Source organism: Bos indicus x Bos taurus, chromosome 22, assembly GCF_003369695.1.
Source record: "Bos indicus x Bos taurus breed Angus x Brahman F1 hybrid chromosome 22, Bos_hybrid_MaternalHap_v2.0, whole genome shotgun sequence".
NCBI lineage: Eukaryota > Metazoa > Chordata > Mammalia > Artiodactyla > Bovidae > Bos > Bos indicus x Bos taurus.
The window spans coordinates 17,722,505-17,739,732 of NC_040097.1; the positions used below are offsets into that span (position 1 = coordinate 17,722,505).

General features: G+C 47.2%; 1 protein-coding gene across 5 annotated transcripts in view; it reads left to right on the forward strand.

Annotated features, from left to right (window-relative positions):
• Positions 1 to 3,993: 3,993 nt before the first annotated feature.
• ABHD6 (abhydrolase domain containing 6) overlaps positions 3,994 to 17,228 on the forward strand; it is a 48,367-nt gene continuing 35,132 nt past the window's right edge. For 2 of the 5 annotated variants that reach the window (XM_027522777.1, XM_027522776.1), the window contains exon 1: positions 3,997 to 4,137. The gene's annotated coding sequence lies outside the window, so the exon portion shown is untranslated. Of the gene's footprint in view, positions 4,138 to 17,228 lie in introns of all 5 variants that reach the window. The other 3 variants (XM_027522775.1, XM_027522778.1, XM_027522774.1) reach the window with 2 other exon arrangements.

Genomic DNA, 17,228 nt, shown 5'->3' on the forward strand with positions numbered 1-17,228 from the left:
TGTTGTTCCTCGTAATTCCACCATGCTACTGCTAAGTCACTTCAGTCGTGTCCAACTCTGTGCGGCCCCATAGACAGCAACCCACCAGACTCCGCTGTCCCTGGGATTCTCCAGGCAAGAACACTGGAGTGGGCTGCCATTTCCTTCTCCAATGCATAAAAGTGAAAGTGAAGTCGTTCAGTCGTGCCCGACTCTTAGCAACCCCATGGACTGCAGCCTACCAGGCTCCTCCATCCATGGGATTTTCCAGGCAAGAGTACTGGAGTGGGGTGCCATTGCCTTCTCGGTAATTCCACCATAGCTTGTGTTTAATCCTTGATCGAATTGTTACTAATATTTCATCTTATTAAAAGACTCTTAAGTCCTTGGGGGCAGGAAGTGTTCACCCAGAGAGTACGCAGCATGTAGTAGGTCCTTGGTAATGTTTGATGAATGAATGAACTTCTTTGACTGCTGACCCCACCGCTGGCTATGGTATCTTGAGTGAGTCTGTTAACCTCTCAGAGCTCTATCTGTAAAGTGGGTTGGCATATCTCCCAGGGTGATTGTAAGGACTAAGTGAGGTGATGCCCAGTGCCCGATCAGTAATAAGCGTGCATTAAAAAGTGGTGACCATCAGTATCACTCTGTTCTGACTGGCATGCCGCTGAGTCCAGGAGCTTTCCGTAGACTGCATGGCAGGGTGAAGCCTGGGCCTGTTTGCCGCACATGCTGGCAGAGGAGAGGTTTCTGAACTCTTTCCTAATGCTGGGATGAGACCTGTCAGGTAATAAGGAGTTTATACTGAACATGACTGAAGGCGCCTTTTGGAACCTGGATGGCCCCTTGGACTGCTCCCTGTCCTCCCACCCACCCTTGATTCCTCTGTGAGTGTTCAGGGGTGTTATTGACTCCGGGATGGACCACACATGAGTCCCCTCCTCTCCTCCTGCCTCCTGAGCTTCACTGTGAAATGGGAGCTATTTAAGGCTTCTCTTCTATCAGTCACCAGCTGGAGAGGAGTCACAGAGAAGGTGACTCCCATCTGGGGCTCAGTGTATCTAAATATAAAACTCTGGGGAAAAAAGCCTCTTTGAATATAGAAACTGCAGACCCTAGGAGGCCTCTGGGGCCACAAACTATGAATTAGAAGAAAGATAACTTACCCATTTTTAGGTTTTGGAGAGGAAAAAAAAATTAAATTTAAGCTTTAAGTGTTTTTATGTGTTCAGACCCACCAAGTGAAGCTTATCGGTGGTTTCGTGGGAACTTCCAGGAAGTTATCCATAAATTTTATTCCCTTATTTATTCATTCACCCCCTCAGCAGCTGTTTGGTGAATGCTCCCTGAGCCTGAGATTTGCTGAAAAATGGTAAGTGAGGATTAAAGGTCAGTTTTAGTCCTTGCTGCCTCTCTGGACCTGTTCTGAGGGTGTTGAAGGACTGCTAGCTTGGAAAGACTTTGGCAGTGAGGAGAAGTAAGGCCAGAGAAGGTACATGGTCTTTGATGAGTAAATTGTCCCCAGAGCTCTGAGAACAGTTCCATGAAGCAGGTCAGATGTAACTCTTGACGTCTGAGTGATGAAATGTCCAACATGCTCTGGCCCCAGCCAGGGAGATTGCCCCATACTCTGGATGCATTCCAGCAGCCCTGACAGGCAGATTTTACAGGGCTTCCAGTGGCCTTGGAGATTCCTCTTAGCTACATTTCTGGTGCTTCTCATCTGTGTCCCATTCTTAGAACTCAAGACCTGCCCAACTCAGCCAGGTTTTGCCAGGTTGGCAGGCCTGAGGCTGCCTTTGTGGTGGATTGAAACGGCCGAGAAAGTCCTGTTGAGTACTGATCCCACCTAGATCTGGAGCAAGAAGCAGGCAAGCCAGAGACTCAGTACAGTAGGAAGACACCTCTGCTGCTGCAGCCGCCGCTACCACTGCGCGTGTGCGCGCGCGCGCACGCACACACACACACACACACACACACACACACACACACACACACAGGCTCAGCACGTAGTAAGTGTTCAGTAAATATTTGTGAAATGAATGAATAAATACTTTGATGGAAGGAGCCCACAGTATAGTGTGGGTCCAAAGGGAATTTAAGGAAGGCTTCCTGGAGGAAGTAGCATTTAAATTGAGATATGAAAAAGAGGTCCTGATGGAGGGAAAGACGAGGGCAGAAGAAGAGGGCGTCAGAGGATAGATAGCTGGATGGCATCACAGATGCAATGGACAGGAACTTGGGCAAACTTTGGAAGTTGGTGAGGGACAGAGAGGCCTGGCATGCTACAGTCCATGGGGTCACAAAGAGTCAGGCACCACTGGGCAACTGAACAACAATATGGAAAAGAGGAAGGCGTAGCCAGGCCAAGTGGGAAAGGATGAGAGTTCTTGGCAAAGGCTGAGGTAGTAGAGTTCAGCCCCAGTGCCCCTGGGGTGCTAAAATGCTGTTGAGGGGGTAAACTGAGGCCAGATGTTCAAAAACGTAGGCTTGGTGGCAGATAAACTAGACAGAAACAGTATTTGAGTTTTAATGGGTGATGACTTTTATACACTCCTTCTTTTTTTTTTTTTTTTTTGCCTAGTGAGGTTTAATTGTCCTTAAAATGAAGAAATGGCCATAGTGGGGATTTAACCCATGGTGCTTGAAAAATTTATAAGATGGTGAGTTTTGCACCCAAGAACTTTGGAGGTGGATGATCTAGGGTTGGGATTCCCAGTTCTGTGCTTTTCAGGGCAAGTTCCTTGTCTCAGAAGAGCACAGTGCCCACCTGACAGCACCAAATGAGATGCCCCACATAGGGCAGGGTTACTTTGCTTGCCTGTGAATCTGTCTGTCCCTCCAAGCCCTTCCGAGGTAGAGATCTAGCCTGAGTCACTGGCGGGTGTGGTGCCCAACAATGCTAGGCACACAGTAGGTGCTCAGATAGCATATTCAAAGGCAGAGACATTACTTTGCCAACAAAGGTTCGTCTAGTCAAGGCTATGGTTTTTCCTGTGGTCATGTATGGATGTGAGAGTTGGACTGTGAAGAAGGCTGAGCGCCGAAGAATTGATGCTTTTGAACTGTGGTGTTGGAGAAGACTCTTGAGAGTCCCTTGGACTGCAGGGAGATCCAACCAGTCCATTCTGAATCCCCCAACCCTGGGATTCTTTGGAAGGAATGATGCTAAGGCTGAAACTCCAGTACTTTGGCCACCTCATGCGAAGAGTTGACTCATTGGAAAAGACTCTGATGCCGGGAGGGATTGGGGGCAGAAGGAGAAGGGGACGACAGAGGATGAGAGGGCTGGATGGTATCACTGACTCGATGGACGTGATTCTGAGTGAACTCGGGGATTTGGTGATGGACAGGGAGGCCTGGCGTGCTGCGAATCATGGGGTCGCAAAGAGTCGGATACGACTGAGCCTCTGAACAGAAAACGGCTTGGCGGTAAAGAAATCAGCCTACAAGGCAGGAGACAGGGGAGATGTAGATTCGATCCCTGGGTTGGGAAGATCCTCTGGAGAAGGAAATGGCAACCCACTCCAGTATTCTTGCCTGGGAAGTCCCATGAACAAAGAAGCCTGGCGCGCTACAGTCCATAGAGTCGCAAAGAGTTGGACAAAACTGAGCGACTTGAGCACGCAAAATAAACAATGCCGCAAAGGATTCTGTCGTCGTATTGTGGAAGTGTGTGTGGCCCTTTGGGTTCCAGCCCTCCCCCAGGCTCCAGTCAAAGCTTTGGGGCCGAGGCGGGGGTGATTGGGTTCTGCCACCCCTTCCCCTTCCCCGGCACCTGGGGCTGCACAGGGAACACGGTAGGTGCTCTAGGATGTCTAGAGACAGGTTGGTGGGATCGGGTTGTGTCAAATACCAACTTTATCCTCCGGGCTTTACCCTACGACCTGGGAATGCCCAAGAGCTAGGAGTTCTCGCCCCTGAGCCTCCAAGACGGAACGCGGCAGCCTGGGAGCAGCGCGGGGGCGGAGCCAGCTTTTCTGTCGGGGGACGTAGGCCCGCGCACTGCGCCTTTAAGACGCCCAGCAGAGGCGGGCCTGGAGCTGAGAGCGGATGCGCTCCCAGGCTCCGCGCAGTAGCCGGGTCCGAGCTGGGGGCCAGGACCAGGGACGGACGTCTGGATAGCGCAGGGGTTGCAGACGGCTGAGGTCAGGTGAGGTGAGTGCCGGTCGGGGTGGGAGGCGAGGGGGTTGGTGGTGCGCATTTAGGAGGGAATATTCCCGGGCTCCCCCAATGGCCCCATGACCTACCCTACACTTCCGAGTCCGGACTGCCTGACCTCTTTCCAGAAAAAGGGTTGGGGACCTGTACCTCCCTTTTTCCTCCGTTTCCCAGCCCCAGCACCAGCCCCTGCGCTCTCCCTTCCTGCACCTGGATAGGTTTGACATTCCTGAATCCCTGGTCCCTACTTCCCGGGGCCGGGCTGCCTGCTGCCCTAAGCACCCAGACAAGATGAGGACTGGTCGGGACCTGCACGCTTCTATTCAGCCTCCCCGCTGCTTGCACCAGCCCGTAGGCGCCCCTCCCCAAGTGCCTCAATGGTTTGGAGGCTACAGCTCAGCTGCCCTGCCAGCTGCTGTCATCTGCCTCCATCCTGCCCCAGACATGTGCACCCCTCAAGACCTTTCCCAACCATAACTTACCTCCAGCAGCCTTTCAGCTCTTTCTCCACCCTGCCTCAGTTCCTTTGCATCCTCTCCTCCGCTCAACCTGTCAGTCAGGTTGCTGGTCCAACCACCCCGACTGCACCGCCCGGCAACCTCGGCATCCCCAGGGCTTCCTGGCAGTTGGAAATGCGGATTGTGTAACGCTGGCTGCTCCTGCGGGTTGTGTACCCCTGAACCCGCAGGGGAGTAGAGGAGGCCTGGCCGAAGGAGGCAGGAAGAGGTTGTAGACTGAAAGGCTGTGCCAGCAGGCCACTGTATGAATCCTTTTCTGTGCCCGCGGGCTGAGTGGTAAAGAAAAGATCTCACCTCTCACCGGCTCAGAAATCCCTAATGGCAGACTCCACCTGGCTGGGGTTAAAAATAGCTTCTTCTTAATAAGAGCTGACATACAGTAAGCAAAAACAGGGTGTTAGGCCCTTTCCTAAGCACCTTTGAAAACCTTACCTGTCGAACTCCTACCAATACCCCCATATGAGGTAGGTGCCTCCATTGTGCCCATTTCTCAGAGGAAAAATGAGAGGGATTCAGAGATGGGTCCCTCCCAGGACACACTGAGTCACCTCAAAGCCCCCATTCTGAACCACTGGGCTTACTTTATTGTAACTAATAAATTTTTATCAACATTTTTTAATATAGAAAGTTAGAAATTACAGAAGTTAATAACCTGTGTCCCTGGCATAAGTTTATTTTTCTAAAATTAGGTTTTTGGACCAGCAAGGGATCCTTGGTACCCTCTTTAAGAATATTGATGCCCAAAGAGGAGAAAGGACTTGCGTGAGGCCACACAGCCTGAAAGTGCCAGGACTGGGGTGCAAAACAGGTCCTGGGATGGTTAATTGGTACTTGCTAGGTTCTCTGATGGCTGCCTCAGCCCTTCAGTCTGGGATCTTGGAGACCCTGCCCACCTCCCCTTCTGCATCGTGATGTCCTTCCTTTTCTGCTTCCTTTGCTCTAACCCAAGCTAGTGAACACACATTCTACCCTCTGCTGCCTTTCTTTAGGTTGTCACCTGCTCTGGGAATGCTCTTCATGGAATCTCTAATGTCTAAATTGTCAAAAGTTCAGAAATAAAACAAGTAAAACCAGTAAATTACCAGAGTAGTAGTAATTAGTAAAAATTTATTGTGCACACTCCAAAAAGACAAAACCAGGAGCGTAAAAACCAAAACAGTGGAACGAGGCTCAGGGATAAACTGTTTTAAAGCAGCTTCAGTTCAGTTCAGTTCAGTCGCTCAGTTGTGTCCGACTGTTTGCGACCCCATGAACTGCAGCACGCCAGGCCTCCCTGTCCATCACCAACTCCTGGAGTCTACCCAAACTCATGTCCATTGAGTCGGTGATGCCATCTAACCATCTTATCCCCTGTCGTCCCCTTCTCCTCCTGCCTTCAATCTTCCCCAACATCAGGGTCTTTTCAAATGAGTCAGCTCTTCGCATCAGGTGGCCAAAGTATTGGAGTTTCAGCTACAACATCAGTCTTTCCAATGAACACCTAGGATTGATCTCCTTTACGATGGGCTGGTTGAATCTCCTTGCCATCCAAGGGACTCTAAAGAGTTTTCTCCAGCACCACAGTTCAAAAGCATCAATTCTTTGGCGCTCAGCTTTCTTCATATATCCATACTTGACTACCGGAAAAACCATAGCCTTGACTAGATGGACCTTTGTTGACAAAGTAATGTCTCTGCTTTTTAATATGGTGTCTAGATTGGTCATAGCTTTCCTTCTAAGGAGTAAACATCTTTTAAATTTCATGGCTGCAATCACCATCTGCAGTAAAGCAGCTTATATAGTGAGAAAGAAGTGGTGGTTTATTCTTTACAGTAGATGGTTATAATATTAGAATTTTCTTAAATAATAGGGAATTAGTCAGTAGTTACCTCATGTCAACCTTGGGAAACAGTTCAGGTTTTGCGTATGATTTCTAGGGACATGAGCGAGAACTGACATAAGTGAGTCTTCCGAAATAAGTTAAATTAAGCTTTGTGTAGCTACACTAGTATCATCTGCTCAGGGAATCTTCAAGGCTGGTCTCCATTTGTTTTTGATTTAACAAAACATTACCTACCCCTTAGAGTCTTAACTTGTCTGTCCCCTTGAAAACACTCTCCTGATTTCTCCCCTACTCCCACCTAAAATCTCTTTCTTTCTCCCTTGGGATGTGTAGCTGGGATCCTACCACCTTCTACTCCCATAATGGTGTTTGGAAAGTTCTGCAGCACACGTCTGCCTTATCCTCTTGGGTGCAGTCGTGCTGTTAGGATTACTAGTGTTCCCCAAGACTCCTCTTCCCACCTGCCTGGTGAAGCCCCAGGACAGAGAGAGAGGTCCATGGGGGATGGGGTGGTTTCTGAAGTAAGGATAAGCTCAGAATTTCTGAAGCCTGCAACCCCAAACTCCCTTCATTGAGCTGCAGCTGATCACAGGGAGAATGACTCAGTGAGGTACTGAATATTATAACTACATGTTTGTTCATAACGCTGAGGGGTCCCACCAGAAAAATCAGAGAGACTCAGGTCTAAATCCCACTTCTACCACTGGGTAGCTTTGGGGCTGTGGGCCAGTTACCTAACCTCTTTGAGCCTCAGCTTCTGGTAATAATACCTGCTTTAGAAGGCAGTGGTGAGATTTAGATAAAGTAAAGCACAGGGCCCAGCACATGATAAGCACTCAGTAAATACCTATTAGTATGAAGAGTGACCACTACTTTGAATTATTGGAGAATTATTAACTCATTACTATATGGCTCATACTAATTTTGCTTAGCGATGGGTCAGGGGAGTTCAAGCCAAGAAGAGGTAAGAATTTTTTGTGCTTGGAAAGGCCTGCCTTTGAGAATGTCTTGAACTGCGATATATCATCCGTTGCCTTTACAGTGCGATAAAATTGCCTATTTTTTAAGCTTTAAAAATATATGACCTTCTAGCTCTGTGAGAATCTGTGTTACCTAGAATGAATGCGTCAATGTGGTTTGTGCAGTTGTAAGGGATTATGAAACTTAATGATAGGAGGGAATAAAAAAAAAACCTTAGAGATGACCTTGGTTTGCAGTGTGTGTGGTTGGTTCAGGCCTATCTTGGGAGTAAGAGGTTCGATTCAAAGGTTACCTGGGTCTGGAGGAAAAGAAAGCAAACGAATGCTTTATCCTAGTAGGCTAGTAAACTGCTGAGACTGTGGAAATCCACTTCCACGTGCCATATACTTTTCCAACTTCTGGTTATTCTGACGACTAGATCAGTCATTACAGCGGTGAGTGTTCAGAAGAAGAGGCCAAGAATGTCACCTTCAAAGCTAGTGTTTGGAATTTGATGGGAAGCTAGTTCTGCAAATTAAAAAAAAAAATTTATTTAAAAATTTCTCCTAAGATTCTTTACTGGAATATGTTAGGATCCCATTTGATAATTTAAGGACTGTCGAGTTTAGATGTTATAAGACATAAAGTCAGCACAATATTGTAGAGCCGTTATCCCCCCCCTCAAAAAAGAAAAAGTTTTGTAAGTTTCACAGTTGTATGAAATTTAGTAGCTGTTACAGCTTTTCTTTATTTCTATGACCCTGCAGGGATGTAAACACTTTTCATACTGTCCTTTACAGTCAGACAGTAAAGCGTCTGCCTGCCGTGCAGGAGACCTGGGTTCGATCCCTGGGTTGGGAAGATACCCTGGAGAAGGAAATGGCAACCCACTCCAGTACTCTTACCTGGAAAATTCCATGGACTGAGGAGCCTGGTAGGCTTCAGTCCATGGGGTCCAAAGAGTCGGACACGACTGAGCGAGTTCACTTTCTTTCTAGCCACATATGGCTATTAAAGTTAAATTAATTCAAATTAAATAAAACGTACAATTCTGTTCTTCAGTCACACTAGCCGCATTTCAAGTGCTCATGTGCCATGTGGCCAGCAGCTACCATATTAGGCAGAGCAAACAGAGAACATTTCTTTGTTCACAGAAAGTCCTATGGAAGGGACTTCCCTGGTGGTCCAGTGATTAAGACTACGCTTCCTACATAGGGGGCCCTAGTTTGATCCCTGATTGGGAAATTAAGATCCCACATGCCGCATGGTGTAGCCAAAAAAAAAAAATAGTCCTTTAGGATAGCAGTCTTTAGATCTATAAGGCTATGGGAAAGTCACGTGGTTATAGAGTTAAATTCCCTTCTTTCTGGCAAGTCATCTGCAGGCCAAGAAATTGAGTATGCAGAGAATGTTTTATTGTTAAGAATGAAGATGTTAACAAATTCCCTTAGCCTCATTTTGGCAGAATGGCTTGCTGGCTTTTAACAATGCCAGATTCAAAGGATGGGGGAGAAGGGAGAATCAAATGAAATGTCTCTGGGCAGTGCATCTGGCTGCCTGTTAGAACCTTCTCTGACCTCTGCCCCAGTCAGGCTGAATCTGAATCTCTGAAGGTGGGGCCTAGGAATTCCAGGAATCTGTTTTTGTTTCTTTTCGTAAAGCTCCCTGGGTATTGTGCAGCCAGGGTTGAAAGCCTGGCAAGGTATGTATATGGAATCTGGAAAGATGGTATGGATGATCCTATTTGCAGGGCAGCAGAGAAGACACTGACAGAAAGAATAGACTTATGGTCAGGGAGAGGGTTAGATGACTTGAAAGAATGGTATTGAAACATACAGGGCTTCCATGATGGCTCAGACAGTCAAGAATCCACCTGCAATGCAAGAGACCTGGGTTTGATCCCTGGGTCAGGAAGATCCCCGGGTCAGGAAGATCTCCTGGAGAAGGGAACGGCTACCCACTCCAGTGTTCTGGCCTGGAGAATTCCATGGACAGAGGAGCATATACATTCAGTTCAGTTCAGTTCAGTCGCTCGGTTGTGTTCGACTCTTTGCGACCCCATGGCAGCACGCCAGGCCTCCCTGTCCATCACCAACTCCCGGAGTTCACTCAAACTCACGTCCATTGAATCGGTGATGCCATCCAGCCATCTCATCCTCTGTTGTCCCCTTCTCCTCTTGCCCCCAATCCCTCCCAGCATCAGAGTCTTTTCCAGTGAGTGGCCTTTTCGAATGAGGTAGCCAAAGTACTGGAGTTTCAGCTTTAGCAACATTACCATATGTACAATAGATAACCAGTGGAGATTTGCTTGTATGATTCAGGGAATGCCTATGCTCTGTGACAGCCTGGAGGGGTGGGATGGAGAGGGAAGTGGGAGGAAGGTTTACGAGGGAGGGGACATATGTATATCTGCGGCTGGTTCATGTTGATGTATGGCAGAAACCAACTCAATATTATAAAGTAATTATCCTCAAGTTAAAAATAAAATGCAGAAAAAAAAGAACAGCTTCAAGACTGTGCCCTTAAAAAAAAAAAACTCCTGAGCACTGAAAGAAAATGTTTCAAAGTAGATTTGGGGAGTGACTAAAAATGTTCCTCACTGATTAACTGCCGTAATAAAGATTGGAGTTGAGTGGGTTCACTTCCTGTAGAAATAGGTCTCCAGTGAGGGCAGCTTTACGCCTAGGGAGTATTTGGCACCATCTGGAGACATTTTTGCTTATCAAAACTTGGGGGCCTCTCTCCACTGGTTAGAGGCAGGGGATACTGCTAATTACTCTCACAATGCTTAGGAAGTGGATAGGAAAGCCCCTCACAACAAAGAATTAATCTGGCCCCAAATGTCCTTTGTGCTATGATTGAGAAACCCTAATTGAGACATAGGGTCCCCTAGGGGCTTCCCAGACGTTGCTAGTGGTGAAGAATTCGCCTGCCAATGTGGGCACACGCAAGAGATGCGGGTTGGAAGATCCCCTGGAGCTTTAAAATAGCTCCTCACTCTAGTATTCTTGCCTGGAAAATCTCATGGGCAGAGGAGCCTGGTGGGCTACAGTCCATGGGGTCACAAAGAGTTGGATACGACCGAGCACACACCATCTAGAAGTAATTTTTGCAAACCAAAGTCTTCCTTAACCATGAAGATAGTCCCCGCTTCAAGAAAGATCACGATATTCTCCTAAACTAGACCTTCGGAAACCCTCTTGATCATATATTCAGTCCCGGCAGCCATGTAGCATGTTGTTGCCCGTCATCGGAGCGTTTCCAGCTGTTCCAAGGAAACTGCTTTTTCAGGAAAACAGTACTGCCTGCAGAAGGTGTGAGCAGAGGTGCTTACAGGGCTGCACGTTGAGATCCTCTTCTTGTAAAATGTTTACCCAGAGTGACAGCAGCCTTGCTCAGGTGGTTTTCCAGAAGCTGTGGCTCTTGGCTGCTGGTGTTGGGTATCTGCCTCGTGATGTACCCGGAAGAGGATTCAAGCCTGATATGTGATGAAGTTTGGGAACTGAGCTATGGGCTAGACTCTGGGAATATAAAGATAGCGACAGAGAGCTGCTTACTGATGAAGCGTCTGAGCAGACCTGGCACAGCAGCAGTGCAGGGTGATGGAGGCGTATTCCTGAACACAAGTTCGTGTGGACAATACACAGTGCGGACAGACACCCCAAAATGGCGGAGTCTGGAGCAGAGTACATGTATTGCAGGGCCAAGCGAAGGGGACAGGTTACTCCCCCAGTGGGTTGAGGGGAGACATTTTTAAAAGGCAAATTAGAGCTGAGGGCTGCAGGGTTTGTGGCTTTCTTCTGCTTGGTTGGTGGTGAGGTCAAAGCTGTGCTCCAGGAATCTTACACTCAGCCTGAAGTTACCATCCTCAATCTGGGTGGGAGCCTTAGTTCCTATAGAAGAGATCGAAGATAGTGTTCTGTGTGTTCCTTGAGGAGGAACCAGGACCCTGCCCCAAGGCTGAACTTTTCTTTCTCGACTACTCCTCTGTTTCTGCAGCCCCTCTCTTCCCTGATTAGCAACTGTTTGAATCTGCCCTGTGGAACTCAGGGAAAGTCAAGGAGGCTGAATGAAACCTATTTCCTACAGATAAGGAGGGAGCACAGAAAGGCTTTTGTGCCCAGGAGGGCCCCATAGGGTCCTGCTCAATTTCAGTGGCACGGCTGTGCAGCTCCTCCCAGGAGAGCAGGCCAGTGCTTCCCAGCTGTGCAGCGAGTACTCATCACCGTCCAGTCCCTGCTTTGAGCAGTCTCCATGCATCATTTGATTTTCTCCCCACACTGAGGCTCCAAGAGGTTGTGTGACTTGCCGAGGTCCCAAAGCTGGTAGTGACAGAGCAGAGACGTGAACGTAGGTTATGGAACTGCACAGCTGACCCTCAGAGAAGCATTTACAGGTGGGGTGGTCCCAGGTGGCCCAGTGGTAAAGAATCCACCTGCCAAGCAGGAAATGCGAGTTCTATCCCTGGGTTGGGAAGATGCCCTGAAGGAGGAAATGGCAGCTCATGCCAGTATTCTTGCCTGAGAAATCCATGGACCGAGGAGCCCGGTGAGCTGCAGTCCATGGGGTCACAAAAGAGTCAGACATGACTGAGCAACTGAACAACAACAACACAATGTTTTCCTAGCCGAGACTTGAAGGATGTAACCTCAAGTCCCCCAAGCAGGGCTGTGCTGGGGGTAGGGGAGCCACTGTGCGGAAGCCCTGTGGGTGTGAAGGAGTATGCCATGTCAGGATTGTAGATCTTTCAGGAAAATAGGGGGCAGGATACAAGAGGATGACATGTGAAGGATGGGCAGGCTCCAACTTGTCCATGGCCTTCCATGTCACGCTGTGGGCCACTGTGAGCCACCAGTGGAGTGGGGCAGAAGAAGAGAAGAACTGTGTGCCATTGGACAGCTTGCTTAAGCTCTCTGGGTCTCAGCTGCCCCTCTGGAGTCTCTAAAGCTACTCTGGTGAGGAATGCTCATTTTGTTAGTGACCATAAAGAACAGAGTGAAGGAATGGCCCGCAGTGGCGCTGGTGGGGCAGTACTGTGATTCATGGCTTGCCTGTTTGTCGTTTGGTGTTATACTAAGTGCCCACCGAGGGAAGGCGTGGTGATGCTAAAGTGCCGTGGCACCTGCAGAGATGTAGTAAGACTTGTCTTCACGGAGCTTGCAGCCTAGTGCAGGGTGCCGCCAGTGTTTTCATATTACAGCAGAAGACACAGATCACAAATACTTGTTGGCATGCAGAAGGAAGTCAAGGTTACTGACAGCTGGGGGACTGAGGGAAGGTTCACTGAAGGAGATAACGCCTAGTTCTGCCAGAATGATTTGTTAGAAGATGGGGGTAGATAGAGTGTGTAGTTCAGATCAACAGAAAATGGGGAAGTGGAGAAAAATACAAAGCTAGTTCAGTTGCCCCCACCAGAAGGTCAGATTATCAGCCTATCTGGTAACGAATTCCCCGGAGTTTCCAGGTTTTAGGGGGAATGTGGCAGTTATAACAGGAATCTATCCATTGCTGGACTTGCCACTTATGCACTTGGGTCCCACCCCATCATGCCTCCTCCCTTTTTAACCCTGGTGTCCAGCCAGGCTCCTGGAGCATCCATGTCTTGGTTATCTGTCCCTCCCAAGACATAAGGACATTTTACAAATATGAGACCTACCTTAGAAAGTGAAATTATAACTCTTGACAGAGACAGAATTTCATGAAATCACAGCAAGGGATGTTGGGGGGCTGGTTGACTGACGTGTGGAGATTGTAATGGGTGGCAGTCTGGCAATGTGAGACCTGTTAACTGATGAAGAGAAGGGAGGGACTTGAAGCTCAAAGGATTGGGAGGCCTTTGGGAAAGCTGTAAGTAAAATATTTTTGCAAAAATGTCCCCTGAATGATAGCACTGTGACAACCAGATGTTAAGTGGAAGGATTTAGCATACTTTTAAGGCAATCCACATGAGATTCATTCGCTGTTCTAAGAATTAGCATAGGCGGCAGTTATTTTGTTCCATATTTGCTTTTGATCTTAGAACTGACAGCTTTTGATTTTTACTTATTTGGATAGAGTTCCAAACAAAAGTGTGTTTTATTCTTAACTATGAAGTTTTTTTTCTGATGCTGATTTTCCCAAGTTACAGAGATCTCTGGGGAAGAGCTTCTGGTTAAGGAAGGTAGGGACCAGCTCACAAAGGGCTCTGAATGCTGGACCTCGTACTGGAAGCCAGAAATCTTATCCTGATCAAAGTGCTGGCTGTTTATAAGAGAGCTCCTTTTTGTCTCACACTAGCTAGAAAATACTGTAGACCAGCTTCCCTCCTTTAGAAATGTCAGAACCCTCTGTAATCTCGTTGCTTTTCCTCTTTTTAAACAATAGTCTTTTCAGCTCGCTTTTTGATTGGAGGACGGTTGTTTTACAGTGTTGTGCTGGTTTCTGACATACAACAACTCAAATCAGTCATAACTTCAGAGCACAGCTTCCAGAGATGGGAGAGTGTTTTGGGGCTCTGAGGTTCTATTTCAGGCCTCTGCCACTGCATGCCCATACAGAGGGCTATTTTAATTTCTTTGAGTCTTGTGACAGATAGTCACTTCTGTGATGCTCTAGCACTTTACCTTTGAGAACAGCCCTCAGCCAATGACAGTGCATACACTGGCACTCATTCGTAGAGAAGCGTTCGAATGAAAGCTTGTCCCAGGCTCCCCAAGAGTCGGAAGACTTGGGTCCATAGAGCTAAAGGATCAAGTGGCTTTTGGCTTCTCTTTTATCCAGTGGGAGACTGGCTTGTATCCCTGTGGGGTTGCCTGGCTTAAAGTATGGTTTCAGGCAGGTGGTTATTTCAGACTATCGCCACAGCTGCATCTTGACCCCAGAGGCTGATGCTTTGAAGGTGCTGGGCTAGCTCAGGGCACATGGCGCATGTTTCATTGCCCTGTCTCTTTGCCAGTATGATTTTTTAGAAGATATACCGCAGGGTATATAAGCTACCTGCCTTCCAGCTGAGCCCCTTATTGATCTGCCAGCCTCTCCTCTGGCTGTGCCCCTTCTCCCGAGGATTGAGTAGCAGGATTTTCCAGTTCTCTGATCCTCTGTCCACAGGCCCTGCCTGGCTCGGCCAAGTTTCCTTGGCCACAGTACTGCCCTAGGTGGTAGAAGCAGGGGAGGGGGCCATGGGCTTGGATGGTTCTTAAAGCAAAAGCCCCCATGGGGAATCAGGTGCTAGTGATATGGTATAAAGCAAGACAGAGTGAATCCTCTTATCAGTACCTTTCCCAGAACTATAAAGGAGATAGAATTTCTGTGACTGTTGAACATGTGAAATGTGACTAGTGCAGCTGAAGAACTGATTTTTACACTTTACCTAGTTTTGATCAGTTTAAATCTAAACAGCTACCATGTGGCTAATGGCTACTGTATAGGATAGACCATTGCATTTGAGGAGTTTATATTTTTTATTTTATTTTTTAAGAGTTAATTATTCTTGGCTGTGCCGGTCTTTGTTGCTGTGCGGGCTTTGCTCTAGTTGCAGTGAGCACTACTCTTTAGTTGGGGTGTGCAGTCTTACTGTGGTGGCTTCTCTTGTTGCACACAAGCTCTAGGGGTGCAGGCGTCAGTAGTTGCTGCACATGGAGTTAGTAGCTGTGGCTCCGGGTTCTGGAGCACAGACTCAGTGGTTGTGGTGCATGGGCTTAGTTGATCCATGGCCTGCAGGGATCTTCCCAGACCAGGGATCAAACCTGAGATCCCTGCAGGGATGTCCTGCATTGGCAGGGGGATTCTTTACCACAGAGCCACCACGGAAGCCCTATGTTGTATTTTTTAATTAAAGAGGGAAAACCTTTTACACACACATGGTAGCAACTCAAGAGGTATGGTTCATGTCAGTGAACAGCCTCCCTCATCTCTGCCCCTAGCCTCTCAGCTCCCTTCCCAGCCCGACTCGTTTGGTTCTCAGCTGCTTCTGCATCCATTCAGAAACATTTTACACATAGGTAAGCAATAACATGCGTATTTTCCTCTCTTTCACACAATACAAGAGATGTTATCCTACCCATTCTCTTCTGTTCCTTGCTTTTGAAAGTTAACTATGTACCTTAGGGGTCATTACCCACAGAGACAAATAGAACAGACAGCTTCCCTGGTGCCTCAGGCAGTAAAGCGCCTGCCTGCAATGCAGGAGACCTGGGTTCGATCCCTGGGTTGGGAAGATCCCCTGGAAAAGGAAAAGGCAACCCATTCCAGTATTCTTACCTGGAAAATCCCAAGGATGGAGGAGCCCAGTAGGCTATAGTCCATGGGGTCCCAAAGAGTTGGACATGACTGAGCGACTTCACTTTCACTTTTCACTTCCATGCATTGGAGAAGGAAATCGCAACCTACTCCAGTGTTCTTGCCTGGAGAATCCCGGGGACGGGGGAGCCTGGTGGGCTGCCGTCTATGGGGTTGCACAGAGTCGGACACGACTGAAGCGACTTAGCAGCAGCATATATAATTATTTTTTGGAAGTGCTCAGCCTATTTATTTCACTTTATGCCCAACCTATAATACGTAATGGCTTATATTAATTTTATTTGCATTTAATGACTGTACACTATAACTTGTTTATAAAGTTGTACCATCGCTTACTTAACATGTCCTTTATGAGTGGGCATGTAAGTTCCAGGTTTTTTTGACATGATAAGTAATACTATAACAAATAACCGTGTACAAACTTATTCTCACATATGTTCAGGTATGAGCATAAATAAATTCCTGGAAATTAGAGATGATTTGATCAAAGGTGTGTGTATTTTACATTGCTGCAGGTTTTGTCAAAATGCCATCTGTAGATTTTGTTAATGGGAATGTAAAATTATGTTGCTGAGGGCAACCCCACAGCCCCAGCTACACTGTCTGTTGTTACACTTTTGTTGTTCGCCAGTATGGGGAACAGAGATCACCATCACCTTGGAGGTTTAAATTGTGTTTCTCTTGTAAATGAAGTTAAGATTGAGCATCTTTTTAGCTAAGACTCATTTGTATTTCCTTCCTGTTCAATTATCTGTTCAAATCTTTTGCCCATTTTTCTATTAGATTTTGTTGTTTTTATTGATTTGTAGGAACCCTTTGTTAGTCTGTTGCCTGATATGTATCAACAGATTTTAATCTTATTCATGCTATCCCTTTCCGTGTGTCATTTAAAAAGATTTTTTATGCAGTCAGCTTATTAATCTTTATGTTATGGCCCCTAGGTTTTATATCTTACTGAGGAAGATTTTTTCCAGAGTTCTCATGTTTTCTTCTAGAACTTTCGTACTTTTCCCCCCTTATGTTTAACTGTTTGATCCCTCTGGAATAATTCAGGGGTTTTGTGGATTTACCTTCCATTACCCATCTGCCTATCTCCTCATTTTTCTGCTGTGGTGTCTTGGCCAGCATCTCTGTACTGTCCAGCCCTGCTTATGAGCTTTGTAGTCCCCTCTTGTTAGCCACTCTAGTAGAAATATTGTATTCATTTGCCCATTGGTTTGCCAGCTTCCTCTCTTTTCTTTCTGAGTAGAGCTTTTAGGTAACCCTAACCCCAGACAGTTTTCCGACAAAGGTCTGTCTAGTCAAAGCTATGGTTTTTCCAGTAGTCATGTATAGATATGAGAGTTGGACTGTTAAAGAAAGTTGAGCGCCGAAGAAATGATGCTTTTTAATTGTGGTGTTGGAGAAGACTCTTGAGAGTCCCTTGGACTGCAAGGAGATCCAACCAGTCCATCCTAAAGGAAATCAGTCCTGAATATTCACTGGAAGGACTGATGCTGAAGCTGACACTT